This window comes from Heterodontus francisci, unplaced genomic scaffold, assembly GCF_036365525.1.
Source record: "Heterodontus francisci isolate sHetFra1 unplaced genomic scaffold, sHetFra1.hap1 HAP1_SCAFFOLD_43, whole genome shotgun sequence".
Lineage (NCBI taxonomy): Eukaryota > Metazoa > Chordata > Chondrichthyes > Heterodontiformes > Heterodontidae > Heterodontus > Heterodontus francisci.
The window spans coordinates 14624844-14638476 of record NW_027141852.1 but is presented as its reverse complement, the minus strand read 5'-3'; the positions used below and the strand labels follow the sequence as shown (position 1 = coordinate 14638476).

At 42.0% G+C, this 13633-nt stretch overlaps 2 non-coding genes across 2 annotated transcripts; both read right to left on the bottom strand.

The window, feature by feature from the left end:
* Positions 1-974: 974 nt before the first annotated feature.
* trnaf-gaa (transfer RNA phenylalanine (anticodon GAA)) lies at positions 975-1047 on the bottom strand. Its single transcript has one exon. It is a non-coding gene; the product is annotated as a tRNA-Phe (tRNA).
* A 4538-nt stretch (positions 1048-5585) lies between these two features.
* trnaf-gaa (transfer RNA phenylalanine (anticodon GAA)) lies at positions 5586-5658 on the bottom strand. Its single transcript has one exon. It is a non-coding gene; the product is annotated as a tRNA-Phe (tRNA).
* Positions 5659-13633: the final 7975 nt, after the last annotated feature.

Here is a 13633-nt window from a genome sequence, read left to right as displayed (position 1 = left end):
ATCCATGCTCACTCTCCTTAATTAACTCAAACCTCTCCAAGTGACTGTTGATTTTTTACCCTGATTATTCTTTCTAAAACCTTACCCACCACTGCTGTTAATCTAACTAGCCTGTAGTTACCCAGACCGTCCTTACACCCTTTCTTGAATAAGGGCATCGCATTTGCCACTGTTTATCCTCTGGCACCTCCCCCATATCCAGGGAAGATTGGAAGATTATACTGAACCCTTCCGTTATCTGCATCCACATTTCCTTTCGCAACCTGGGATGCAAGCCATCCGGAACAGGTGATTTATCTACCCTAAGCACAGCCAGCCTTTTTAGTACCTCCCTCTCTCAATTTGTACCCTATCCATTGCCTCTACTCTCTTCACTTCTACTGATATTTTGTCCAATTCCACTTCCTTAGTGATCACTGATACAAAGTACTCATTAAGTAGATTAACATTGCCCTGCACCTCTAAGCATATATTATCCTCTTTCTCCCTAATAGGCCCGACTCAACCTCTTACTACCCACTTATCATTTACATGCTGCTCGAAGATTTTTGGGTTTCCTTTCATGTTGACTGCCATTTTATTCTCATAGAAATAGAGAATAAGCTGAATATAGAAGATATAAGTATTTCCCATCCTTGATGAGGTGGAACTTTTTTATGTTGTGGGTAGTAATGACTTGGCCCACGAGTGTGGTGGAAGCAGAGACAATCAATGATTTGAAAAGGAAATTGGATGGATACTTGAAGGAAAGAAACTTGCAGGAGGAAAGGGATCGAGCTGGTGAGTGGAACTGACTAGATTGCTCCGGGGAGAGCCAGCATGGACGTGATAGGCCAAACGACCACCTTCTGTGCTGCAAATGACTCTGTGTTGTTTCTCAAATTCAATCCACTGGTGTTTGGTAAATAATTTCAAAGTAAATTGTGCAACTGGAAAATCAGAGCCAAGGCAAGGGACGCATAAGGAAGCGGAATTGATGAAACCCGGGATTGAACCAGGGACCTTTAGATCTTCAGTCTAACGCTCTCCCAACTGAGCTATTTCAGCCCAACATTAATAGTGGCTTGGTGCCCTTATTTTGGAAGAAAATACATACATTCAAGTTTTCCAAAAAATTAAAGAACACAACATGTGAGTAATATTCCCCATTGCTTTCTCAGTACTGATGGATTGTGAAGCGGGGGACAGCCAGAAGTGCCAATGAGCCGCTCAGACCCTGAGCTGAGAATGAAATGAGATCAAATTCAATCTTTCACAGCGAGATGCTGCAGAGAGGTAAGAGTCCTGAATCAAAGCGAGATTTGCTCATTTCAAACACTCCCTGTACTCTCTGCTCAAGAAGCCTTAAAAAAGGGAAAAACAGAATGGCACTCAAACTCACAACCCTGCCATTAACAGTCTCATGTTCGACTGACACTTCTACTCGCTCTCTTATTGGATGGATGCAACTCCAACGCAGGGGTGGCATTCAAATCCTCCCATGGGTCCACATGTCAGACTGAGTTCCATGTTGTAGAATCAAGCAAAGGAAATCTGCTCACTTCCAAAACTATCAGCGAATTGAAGCTGATTACGATCAACATCATCAGAGGTCAGAACGACCTGGTGAAAGAAGACACTCTGAAGAAGGATCCACAATTATTCAAAGGCATCAACAAAGTGAAACACAAGAAAATTGATGTGTCAATGCAAGCCAAACAACAGAAACACTGAAGAATTCCATTCCATTCCAGTCCAGAGCCCAGTCCTGCTGTTTTTGGAGTCAGCTCACAATTACAGCAACAAGTTTATATTCCCACTTGGCTATCTGTACATTTAGTTAATTACAATTTTGTCGACAAGCTCTTTGAATCCAGTTGTCTGGTCCTCAAGCCAGCTCCGTATGGAAGTCAATTCCACCTTCTGCAAGGCTGAAACCAATAGATAACCTTAATCTAAAAATGCCAGCAGACCAGGGCTCATCCGGGACTTAAACCCAAGATCTCTCGCATGTTAATTAACCATACTCCCTAAGCGAGAATCATACCCCTAGACCAACGAGCCACTGGCAGGTCAGGCTTTATTAGCTGCTGTGGAATTTCACTGGAACCCCCCAGCCAATCATCCATTTTTTTTCAGATCAAAGCAACATCCTGCAAATGCTGAAATAAAAACAGAAAGTGCTGGAAATGTTCAGCAGCTCTGGCAGCATCTGTGCTGTGAGAAACACAGTTAACGTTTCAGGGCACTCACCTTTTGTTTCAGCCATCCTTCCAGACTGCGTCTGTCCATCCAATCTCACTTTCTATTCTATCCACATTCTAACCATTCACTACGTTACTACATTTTTCATGAATTCCTCATTTCTTTTATTAATGACAATTTTGTATTTCTGGCCTTTGCTTCAGACACCACCACAAGTGGAATCATGTCTCCATCTACCCAATCAAACCACTTCGCTGTATCCTCACATTGCAATGTTTCTTTCACCCTGACAGACTGTGGAGTTTCTGCTGCTTGATTGCAGTTCTTGCTTCCCGCCAGTAGATGTCACCTCACTCCAATACAGTGAAGTTTACAAATCTGAGAGAGACACAACAGGAAATAATTGTTCACATTATAGTGAATGTGTGGGATTTAGAAATACTAGGAGTGGAGACGTGTTATTATTGCACTCTGCTATTACATCTTTTATCATGGACTCCAGCATTTTCCCCACGACTGATGTCAGGCTAACCGGTATATAATTCGCTGTTTTCTTTCTGCCTCTTTTTTAAAATAGTGGAGTTACATTAACTCCCGTCCAATCCATTGGAACTGTTCCAGAGTCGATAGAATTTTGAAAAAAGACCAGAAATGCATCTGCTATTTCAAGGGCCACTTCCTTAATTACTCTGGGATGTAGATTATCAGGCCCTGGGGATTTATCGACCTTCAATCCCATCAATTTCCCAAACATTCCCTACTAATACTGATCTCATACAGTTCCTCCTTCTCACTAGACCCTATGTTCCCCAACATGTCTGGGAGATAATTTGTATCCTCCGTTGTGAAGACAGATCCAAAGTATGTATTTAATTGGTCTGCCATTTCTTTGTCCCCCATTATAAATTCCCCCGTTTCTGACTGTAAGGGGCCCACATTTGTCTTCACTAATCTTTTTCTCGACACATATCTATAGAAGCTTTTACAGTCAGTTTTTATGTTCTTTGCTAGCTTACTCTCATACTCTAGTTCCCCCTTCTTAATCAATCCTTTTGTCCTCCTCTGCTAAATTCCAAACTGCTCACAATCTTCAGGTTTGCTGCTTGTTCTGGCCATTTTATATTTCTCCTCCTTGGATCTAATACTTTCCTTAATTTCTTTTGTAAGCCACAGTTGAGCCACCCTTCCTGTTTTACTTTTGCACAGACAGGAATGAACAATTGTTGTAATTCATCCATGCACTCTTTAAATGCTTGCCATTGCCTATCCACTGTCAACCCTTTAAGTAACGTTCCCCAATCTATCATAGCCAACTCCCGCCTCATACCTTCATAGTTTTCTTTGTTTAGATTCAGGACCCAAGTCTCGGAATCAACTCTCTCACTCTCCATCTTAATGAAGAATTTTATCCTATTATGGGCGCACTTCCCCAAGGGACCCCACACAACAAGATTGTTAACTAATCCTTTCTCATTACACAATATCCAGTCCAGGATGGCCTGTTCTCTAGAGGTGTTTTACACCTCTATCAATTCTCCACTCAATCTCCTTTGATATAGGCAGAATAATCATAGCTTTTCCAACCTAACCTTGTAACTAAAATCCCCCATCCCTGGATCCATTCTGGTAAATCGCCTCTGCGTCCTCTCAAGGACCCTCACATTCTTTCTAAAGTCTGCTGAGCAGAACTGGAAGCAACACTCCAATTGGGGCCTAACCAGAGTTTTATAATGGTTCAGCATAACTTCCCTGCTTTTGTACTCAATGCCTCAATTTCAAGCCCAAGATCCCATATGCTTTGCGAACCACTCTCGCAATATGTCTTGCCACCTTCAAAGATTGATGCACATGAACCCCAAGTCCCTCTATTCCAGTGCACTCTTTAGAACTGTGCCATTAAGTATATATTGCCTCTCCCTATTCCTTATGCCAAAATACATCACCTCACACTTGTCACTATTAAATTCCATCTGCCACCTGTCTGCCCATTCTGCTAGCCTATCACTGTCCTGTTGCAGGCAGTTCATATCATCCTCACTGTTTGCCGCTCCTCCAAGTTTGTTGTCATCGGGATATTTTGAGATTCTACTCTGTATTCCAAGATCCAAGTCACTTACCTTGAGCAAAAAAATCAGTGGTTCTAGCACTGACCCTTGGGGAACACCACTGTCGACTATCCTCCAGTCTGACAAAGAACCATTTAATAAGACTCGCTGTTTTCTGTCCTTAAACCAATTTTCTATCCAATTGGACACTGACCCTCCTATACCACGAACCTCAGTTTTGTTAACCGCCCTTTTATGTGGCACCTTGTCAAACGCTTCCTTAAAATCCATATAAACAACATCCACTGCATTCCCTTCATCAAGCTGCTCTGTTAGTTCATCAAAAAATGCAGCTGGATTAGTCAAGCATGAACTCCTATTTATAAATCCATGCTCACTCTCCTTAATTAACTCGAACCTCTCCAAGTGACTGTTGATTTTTTACCCTGATTACTCTTTCTAAAACCTGACCCACCGCTGTTAATCTAACTAGCCTGTAGTTACCCGGACTGTCCTTACAACCTTTCTTGAATAAGGGTGTCGCATTTGCCACTGTTTAATCCTCTGGCACCTCCCCCGTATCCAGGGAAGATTGGAAGATTATAGCAAGCCCTTCCGTTATCTGCATCCGCATTTCCTTTCGCAAACTGGGATGTGAGCCATCCGGACCAGGTGATTTATCTTCCCTAAGCACAGCCAGCCTTTTTAGTACCTCCCTCTCCTAATTTGTCCTCTCTCCATTTCCTCTACTTTCTTCACTTCAACTGATATTTTGTCAAATTCCACTTCCTTAGTGATCACTGATGCAAAGTACTCATTAAGTAGATTAACATTGCCCTGCACCTCTAAGCTTATATTATCCTTTTTGTCCCTAATAGGCCCGACTCAACCTCTTAATACCCACTTATCATTTACATGCTGCTCGAAGATTTTTGGGTTTCCTTTCATGTTGACTGCCAGTCTATTCTCATAGAAATAGAGAATAAGCAAATATAGAAGATGTAAGTATTTCCCATCCTTGATGAGGTGGAATTTTTTATGTTGTGGGTGGTAATGTCTTGGCCCACTAGTGTGGTGGAAGCAGAGACAATCAATGATTTGAAAAGGAAATTGGATGGATACTTGAAGGAAAGAAACTTGCAGGAGGAAAGGGATCGAGCTGGTGAGTGGAACTGACTAGATTGCTCCGGGGAGAGCCAGCATGGACGTGATAGGCCAAATGACCACCTTCGATGTTGTAAATGACTCTGTGTTGTTTCTCAAATTCAATGCACTGGTGCTTGGGAAATAATCTCAAAGTAAATTGTGCAACTGGAAAATCAGAACCAAGGCAAGGGACGCATAAGGAAGCTAAATTGCTGAAACCCGGGATTGAACCAGGGACCTTTAGATCTTCAGTCTAACGCTCTCCCAACTGAGCTATTTCAGCCCTACATTATTAGCGGTTTGGTGTCCTTGTTTTGGAAGAAAATACATACATTCAAGTTTTCCAAAAAATTAAAGAACACAACATGTGAGTAATATTCCCCATTGCTTTCTCGGTACTGATGGATTGTGAAGCGGGAGACAGCCAGAAGTGCCATTGAGCCGCACAGACCCCGAGCTGAGAATGAAATGAGATCAAATTCAATCTTTCATGGTGAGATGCTGCTGAGAGGGAAGAGTCCTGAATCAAAGCGAGACTTGCTCATTTCAAACACTCCCTGTACTCTCTGCTCATGAAGCCTTACAAAAGGGAAAAACAGAATGGCACTCAAACTCACAACCCTGCCATTAAAAGTCTCATATTCGACTGACAGAACTGTCACTTCTACTCGGTCTCTTATGGGATGGATGCAACTCCAACGCAGGGGTGGCATTCAAATCCTCCCATGGGTCCACATGTCAGACTGAGTTCCATGTTGTAGACTCAAGCAAAGGAAATCTGCTCACTTCCAAAACTATCAGCGAATTGAAGCTGATTACAATCAACATCATCAGAGGTCAGAACTACCTGGTGAAAGAAGACACTCTGAAGAAGGATCCACAATTATTCAAAGGCATCGACAAAGTGAAAAACAAGAAAATCGATGAGTCAATGCAAGCCCAACAACAGAAACACTGAAGAATTCCATTCCATTCCAGTCCAGAGCCCAGTCCTGCTGTTTTTGGAGTCAGCTCACAATTACAGCAACAAGTTTATATTCCCACTTGGCTATCTGTACATTTAGTTAATTACAATTTTGTCGACAAGCTCTTTGAATCCAGTTGTCTGGTCCTCAAGCCAGCTCCGTATGGAAGTCAATTTCACCTTCTGCAAGGCTGAAACCAATAGATAACCTTAATCTAAAAATGCCAGCAGACCAGGTCTCGTCCAGGGCTTGAACGCCGAATCTCTCGCTTGTTAATTAACCATACTCCCCAAGCAAGAATCATATTCCTAGACCAACGAGCCAGTGACAGGTCAGGCTTTATTAGCTGCTGTGAAATTTCACTGGAACCCCCCAGCCAATCATCCATTTTTTTTAGATCAAAGCAACATCCTGTAAATGCTGAAATCATAACAGAAAGTGTTGGAAATGTTCAACAGCTCTGGCAGCATCTGTGGAGAGAGAAACACAGTTAACATTTCAGGGTGTTCACCTTTTGTTTCAGCCATCCTTTCAGACTGCTTCTGTCCATCCAATCTCACTTTCTATTCTATCCACATTCTAACCATTCACTACGTTACTACATTTTTCATGAATTCCTCATTTCTTTTATTAATGACAATTTTGTATTTCTGGCCTTTGCTTCAGACACCACCACAAGTGGAATCATGTCTCCATCTACCCAATCAAAGCACTTCGCTGTCTCCTCACATTGCAATGTTTCTTTCACCCTGACAGACTGTGGAGCTTCTGCTGCTTGCTTGCAGTTCTTGCTTCCCGCCAGTAGATGTCACCTCACTCCAATACAGTGAAGTTTACAAATCTGAGAGAGACACAACAGGAAATAATTGTTCACATTATAGTGAATGTGTGGGATTTAGAAATACTAGGAGTGGAGACGAGTTATTATTGCACTCTGCTATTACATCTTTTATAATGGACTCCAGCATTTTCCCCACGACTGATGTCAGGCTAACCGGTATATAATTCGCTGTTTTCTTTCTGCCTCCTTTTTTAAATAGTGGAGTTACATTAACTACCGTCCAATCCATTGGAACTGTTCCAGAGTCGATAGAATTTTGAAAAAAGACCAGAAATGCATCTGCTATTTCGAGGGCCACTTCCGTAAGTACTCTGGGATGTAGATTATCAGGCCCTGGGGATTTATCGGCCTTCAATCCCATCAATTTCCCAAACATTCCCTACTAATACTGATTTCATACAGTTCCTCCTTCTCACTAGACCCTATGTTCCCCAACATTTCTGGGAGATAATTTGTATCCTCCTTTGTGAAGACAGATCCAAAGTATGTATTTAATTGGTCTGCCATTTCTTTGTTCCCCATTATAAATTCCCCCGTTTCTGACTGTAAGGGGCCCACATTTGTCTTCACTAATCTTTTTCTCTACACATATCTATAGAAGCTTTTACAGTCAGTTTTTATGTTCTTTGCTAGCTTACTCTCATACTCTATTTCCCCCTTCTTAATCAATCCTTTTGTCCTCCTCTGCTAAATTCCAACTGCTCACAATCTTCAGGTTTTCTGCTTGTTCTGGCCATTTTATATTTCTCCTCCTTGGATCTAATACTTTCCTTAATTTCTTTTGTAAGCCACAGTTGAGCGACCCTTCCTGTTTTACTTTTGCACAGACAGGAATGAACAATTGTTGTAAATCATCCATGCGCTCTTTAAATGCTAGCCATTGCCTATCCACTGTCAACCATTTAAGTAACGTTCCCCAATCTATCATAGCCAACTCCCGCCTCATACCTTCATAGTTTTCTTTGTTTAGATTCAGGACCCAAGTCTCGGAATCAACTCTCTCACTCTCCATCTTAATGAAGAATTTTATCATATTATGGGCGCACTTCCCCAAGGGACCCCACACAACAAGATTGTTAACTAATCCTTTCTCATTGCACAATACACAGTCCAGGATGGCCTGTTCTCTGGAGGTGTTATACACCTCTATCAATTCTCCACTCAATCTCCTTTGAGAAAGGCAGAATAATCCTAGCTTTTCCAACCTAACCTTGTAACTAAAATCCCCCATCCCTGGATCCATTCTGGTAAATCGCCTCTGCGTCCTCTCAAGGACCCTCACATTCTTTCTAAAGTCTGCTGAGCAGAACTGGAAGCCACACTCCAATTGGGGCCCAACCAGAGTTTTATAATGGTTCCGCATAACTTCCCTGCTTTTGTACTCAATGCCTCTATTTATAAAGCCCAAGATCCCATATGCTTTGCGAACCACTCTCGCAATATGACTTGCCTCCTTCAAAGATTGATGCACATGAACCTCAAGTCCCTCTATTTCAGAACACTCTTTCGAACTGTGCCATTAAGTATATATTGCCTCTCCCTATTCCTTATGCCAAAATACATCACCTCACACTTGTCACTATTAAATTCCATCTGCCACCTGTCTGCCCATTCTGATAGCCTATCACTGTCCTGTTGCAGGCAGTTCATATCATCTTCACTGTTTGCCGCTTCTCCAGGTTTGGTGTCATCGGCATATTTTGAGATTCTACTCTGTATTCCAAGATCCAAGTCACTTACCTTGAGCAAAAAAAGCAGTGGTTCTAGCACTGACCCTTGGGGAACACCACTGTCGACTATCCTCCAGTCTGACAAAGAACCATTTAATAAGACTCGCTGTTTTCTGTCCTTAAACCAATTTTCTATCCAATTGGACACTGACCCTCCTATACCACGAACCTCAATTTTGTTAACCGCCCTTTTATGTGGTACCTTGTCAAACGCTTCCTTAAAATCCATATAAACAACATCCACTGCATTCCCTTCATCAAGCTGCTCTGTTAGTTCATCAAAAAATGCAGCTAGATTAGTCAAGCATGAACTCCTATTTATAAATCCATGCTCACTCTCCTTAATTAACTCGAACCTCTCCAAGTGACTGTTGATTTTTTACCTTGATTATTCTTTCTAAAACCTTACCCACCGCTGCTGTTAATCTAACTAGCCTGTAGTTACCCGAACTGTCCTTACACCCTTTCTTGAATAAGGGTGTCGCATTTGCCACTGTTTAATCCTCTGGCACCTCCCCCATATCCAGGGAAGATTGGAAGATTATAGCAAGCCCTTCCGTTGTCTGCATCCGCATTTCCTTTCGCAACCTGGGATGTGAGCCATCCGGACCAGGTGATTTATCTTCCCGAAGCACAGCCAGCCTTTTTAGTACCTCCCTCTCCTAATTTGTCCTCTCTCCATTTCCTCTACTTTCTTCACTTCAACTGATATTTTGTCAAATTCCACTTCCTTAGTGATCACTGATGCAAAGTACTCATTAAGTAGATTAACATTGCCCTGCACCTCTAAGCTTATATTATCCTTTTTGTCCCTAATAGACCCGACTCAACCTCTTACTACCCACTTATCATTTACATGCTGCTCGAAGATTTTTGGGTTTCCTTTCATGTTGACTGCCAGTCTATTCTCATAGAAATAGAGAATAAGCAAATATAGAAGATGTAAGTATTTCCCATCCTTGATGAGGTGGAATTTTTTATGTTGTGGGTGGTAATGTCTTGGCCCACGAGTGTGGTGGAAGCAGAGACAATCAATGATTTGAAAAGGAAATTGGATGGATACTTGAAGGAAAGAAACTTGCAGGAGGAAAGGGATCGAGCTGGTGAGTGGAACTGATTAGATTGCTCCGGGGAGAGCCAGCATGGACGTGATAGGCCAAATGACCACCTTCGATGTTGTAAATGACTCTGTGTTGTTTCTCAAATTCAATCCAATGGTGCTTGGGAAATAATCTCAAAGTAAATTGTGCAACTGGAAAATCAGAACCAAGGCAAGGGACGCATAAGGAAGCGAAATTGCTGAAACCCGGGATTGAACCAGGGACCTTTAGATTTTCAGTCTCACTCTCCCAACTGAGCTATTTCAGCCCTACATTAACAGCAGCTTGGTGTCCTTGTTTTGGAAGAAAATACATACATTCAAGTTTTCCAAAAAATTAAAGAACACAACATGTGAGTAATATTCCCCATTGCTTTCTCAGTACTGATGGATTGTGAAGCGGGAGACAGCCAGAAGTGCCACTGAGCCGCACAGACCCCGAGCTGAGAATGAAATGAGATCAAATTCAATCTTTCATAGTGAGATGCTGCTGAGAGGTAAGAGTCCTGAATCAAAGCGAGACTTGCTCATTTCAAACACTCCCTGTACTCTCTGCTCATGAAGCCTTAAAAAAGGGAAAAACAGAATGGCACTCAAACTCACAACCCTGCCATTAAAAGTCTCATATTCGACTGACAGAACTGTCACTTCTACTCGGTCTCTTATTGGATGGATGCAACTCCAACGCAGGGATGGCATTCAAATCCTCCCATGGGTCCACATGTCAGACTGAGTTCCATGTTGTCGACTCAAGCAAAGGAAATCTGCTCACTTCCAAAACTTTCAGCGAATTGAAGCTGATTACAATCAACATCATCGGAGGTCAGAACTACCTGGTGAAAGGAGACACCCTGAAGAAGGATCCACAATTATTCAAAGGCATCGACAAAGTGAAAAACAAGAAAATCGATGAATCAATGCAAGCCAAACAACAGAAGCACTGAAGAATTCCATTCCATTCCAGAACCCATTCCTGTTGTTTTTGGAGTCAGGTCTCACTTACTGCAACAACTTTATATTCCCACTTGGCTATCTGTACATTTAGTTAATTACAATTTTGTCGACAAGCTCTTTGAATCCAGCTGTCTGGTCCTCACGCCAGCTCCGTTTGGAAGTCAATTCCACCTTCTGCAAGGCTGAAACCAATAGATAACCTTAATCTAAACATGCCAGCAGGCCAGGGCTCATCTGGGATTAGAATCTTGCATTTCTTACATGTTAATCAACCACATTCCCTAAGCAAGAATCATACCCCTAGACCAACGAGCCACTGACCAGTCAGGTTTCTTTAGCTGCTGTGGAATTTCACTGGAACCCCCCAGCCAATCATCCATTTTATATTTCAGATCAAAGCAACATCCTGCAAATGCTGAAATAAAAACAGAAAGTGCTGGAAATGTTCAGCAGCTCTGGCAGCATCTGTGCTGTGAGAAACACAGTTAACGTTTCAGGGCACTCACCTTTTGTTTCAGCCATCCTTTCAGAATGCTTCTGACCATCCAATCTCATTTTCTATTCGATTCACATTCTAACCATTCACTACGTTACTACATTTTTCATGAATTCCTCATTTCTTTTATTAATGACAATTTTGTATTTCTGGCCTTTGCTTCAGACACCACCACAAGTGGAATCATGTCTCCATCGACCCAATCAAACCACTTCGCTGTATCCTCACATTGCTATGTTTCTTTAACCCTGACAGACTGTGGAGTTTCTGCTGCTTGATTGCAGTTCTTGCTACCCGCCAGTAGATGTCACCTCACTCCAATACAGTGAAGTTTACAAATCTGAGAGAGACACAACAGGAAATAATTGTTCACATTATAGTGAATGTGTGGGATTTAGAAATACTAGGAGTGGAGACGAGTTATTATTGCACTCTGCTATTACATCTTTTATAATGGACTCCAGCATTTTGCCCACGACTGATGTCAGGCTAACCGGTATATAATTCGCTGTTTTCTTTCTGCCTCTTTTTTTCAATAGTGGAGTTACATTAACTACCGTCCAATCCATTTGAAATGTTCCAGAGTCTACAGAATTTTGGAAAAAGACCAGAAATGCATCTGCTATTCCAAGGGCCACCTCCTTAAGTACTCTGGGATGTAGATTATCAGTCCTTGGGGATTTATCGGCCTTCAATCCCATCAATTTCCCAAACATTCCCTACTAATACAGATTTCATACAGTTCCTCCTTCTCATTAGACCCTATGTTCCCCAACATTTCTGGGAGGTAATTTGTATCGTCCTTTGTGAAGACAGAACCAAAGTATGTATTTAATTGGTCTGCCATTTCTTTGTTCCCCATTATAAATTCCCCCGTTTCTGACTGTAAGGGACCCACATTTGTCTTCACTAATCTTTTTCTCTACACATATCTATAGAAGCTTTTACAGTCAGTTTTTATGTTCTTTGCTAGCTTACTCTCATACTCTATTTCCCCCTTCTTAATCAATCCTTTTGTCCTCCTCTGCTAAATTCCAAACTGCTCACAATCTTCAGGTTTGCTGCTTGTTCTGACCATTTTATATTTCTCCTCCTTGGATCTAATACTTTCCTTAATTTCTTTTGTAAGCCACAGTTGAGCCACCCTTCCTGTTTTACTTTTGCACAGACAGGAATGAACAATTGTTGTAATTCATCCATGCGCTCTTTAAATGCTAGCCATTGCCTATCCACTGTCAACCCTTTAAGCAACGTTCCCCAATCTATCATCGCCAACTCCCGCCTCATACCTTCATAGTTTCCTTTGTTTAGATTCAGGACCCGAGTCTCGGAATCAACTCTCTCACTCTCCATCTTAATGAAGAATTTTATCATATTATGGGAGCACTTCCCCAAGCGACCCCACACAACAAGATTGTTAACTAATCCTTTCTCATTACACAATACCCAGTCCAGGATGGCCTGTTCTCTGGAGGTGTTATACACCTCTATCAATTCTCCACTCAATCTCCTTTGAGAAAGGCAGAATAATCTGAGCTTTTCCAACCTAACCTTGTAACTAATATCTCCCATCCCTGGATCCATTCTGGTAAATCGCCTCTGCATCCTCTCAAGGACCCTCACATTCTTTCTAAAGTCTGCTGAGCAGAACTGGAAGCAACACTCCAATTGGGGCCTAACCAGAGTTTTATAATGGTTCAGCATAACAACCCTGCTTTTGTACTCAATGCCTCTATTTATAAAGCCCAAGATCCCATATGCTTTGCTAACCACTCTCGCAATATGTCTTGCCACCTTCAAAGATCGGTGCACATGAACCCCAAGTCCCTCCATTCCAGCACACTCTTTATAACTGTGCCATTAAGTATATATTGCCTCTCCCTATTCCTTATGCCAAAATACATCACCTCACACTTGTCACTATTAAATTCCATCTGCCACCTGTCTGCCCATTCTGCTAGCCTATCACTGTCCTGTTGCAGGCAGTTCATATCATCCTCACTATTTGCCGCTCCTCCAAGTTTGGTGTCATCGGCATATTTTGAGATTCTACTCTGTATTCCAAGATCCAAGTCACTTACCTTCAGCAAAAAAAGCAGTGGTTCTGGCACTGACCCTTGGGGAACACCACTGTCGACTATCCTCCGGTCTGAGCAAGAACCATTTAATATGA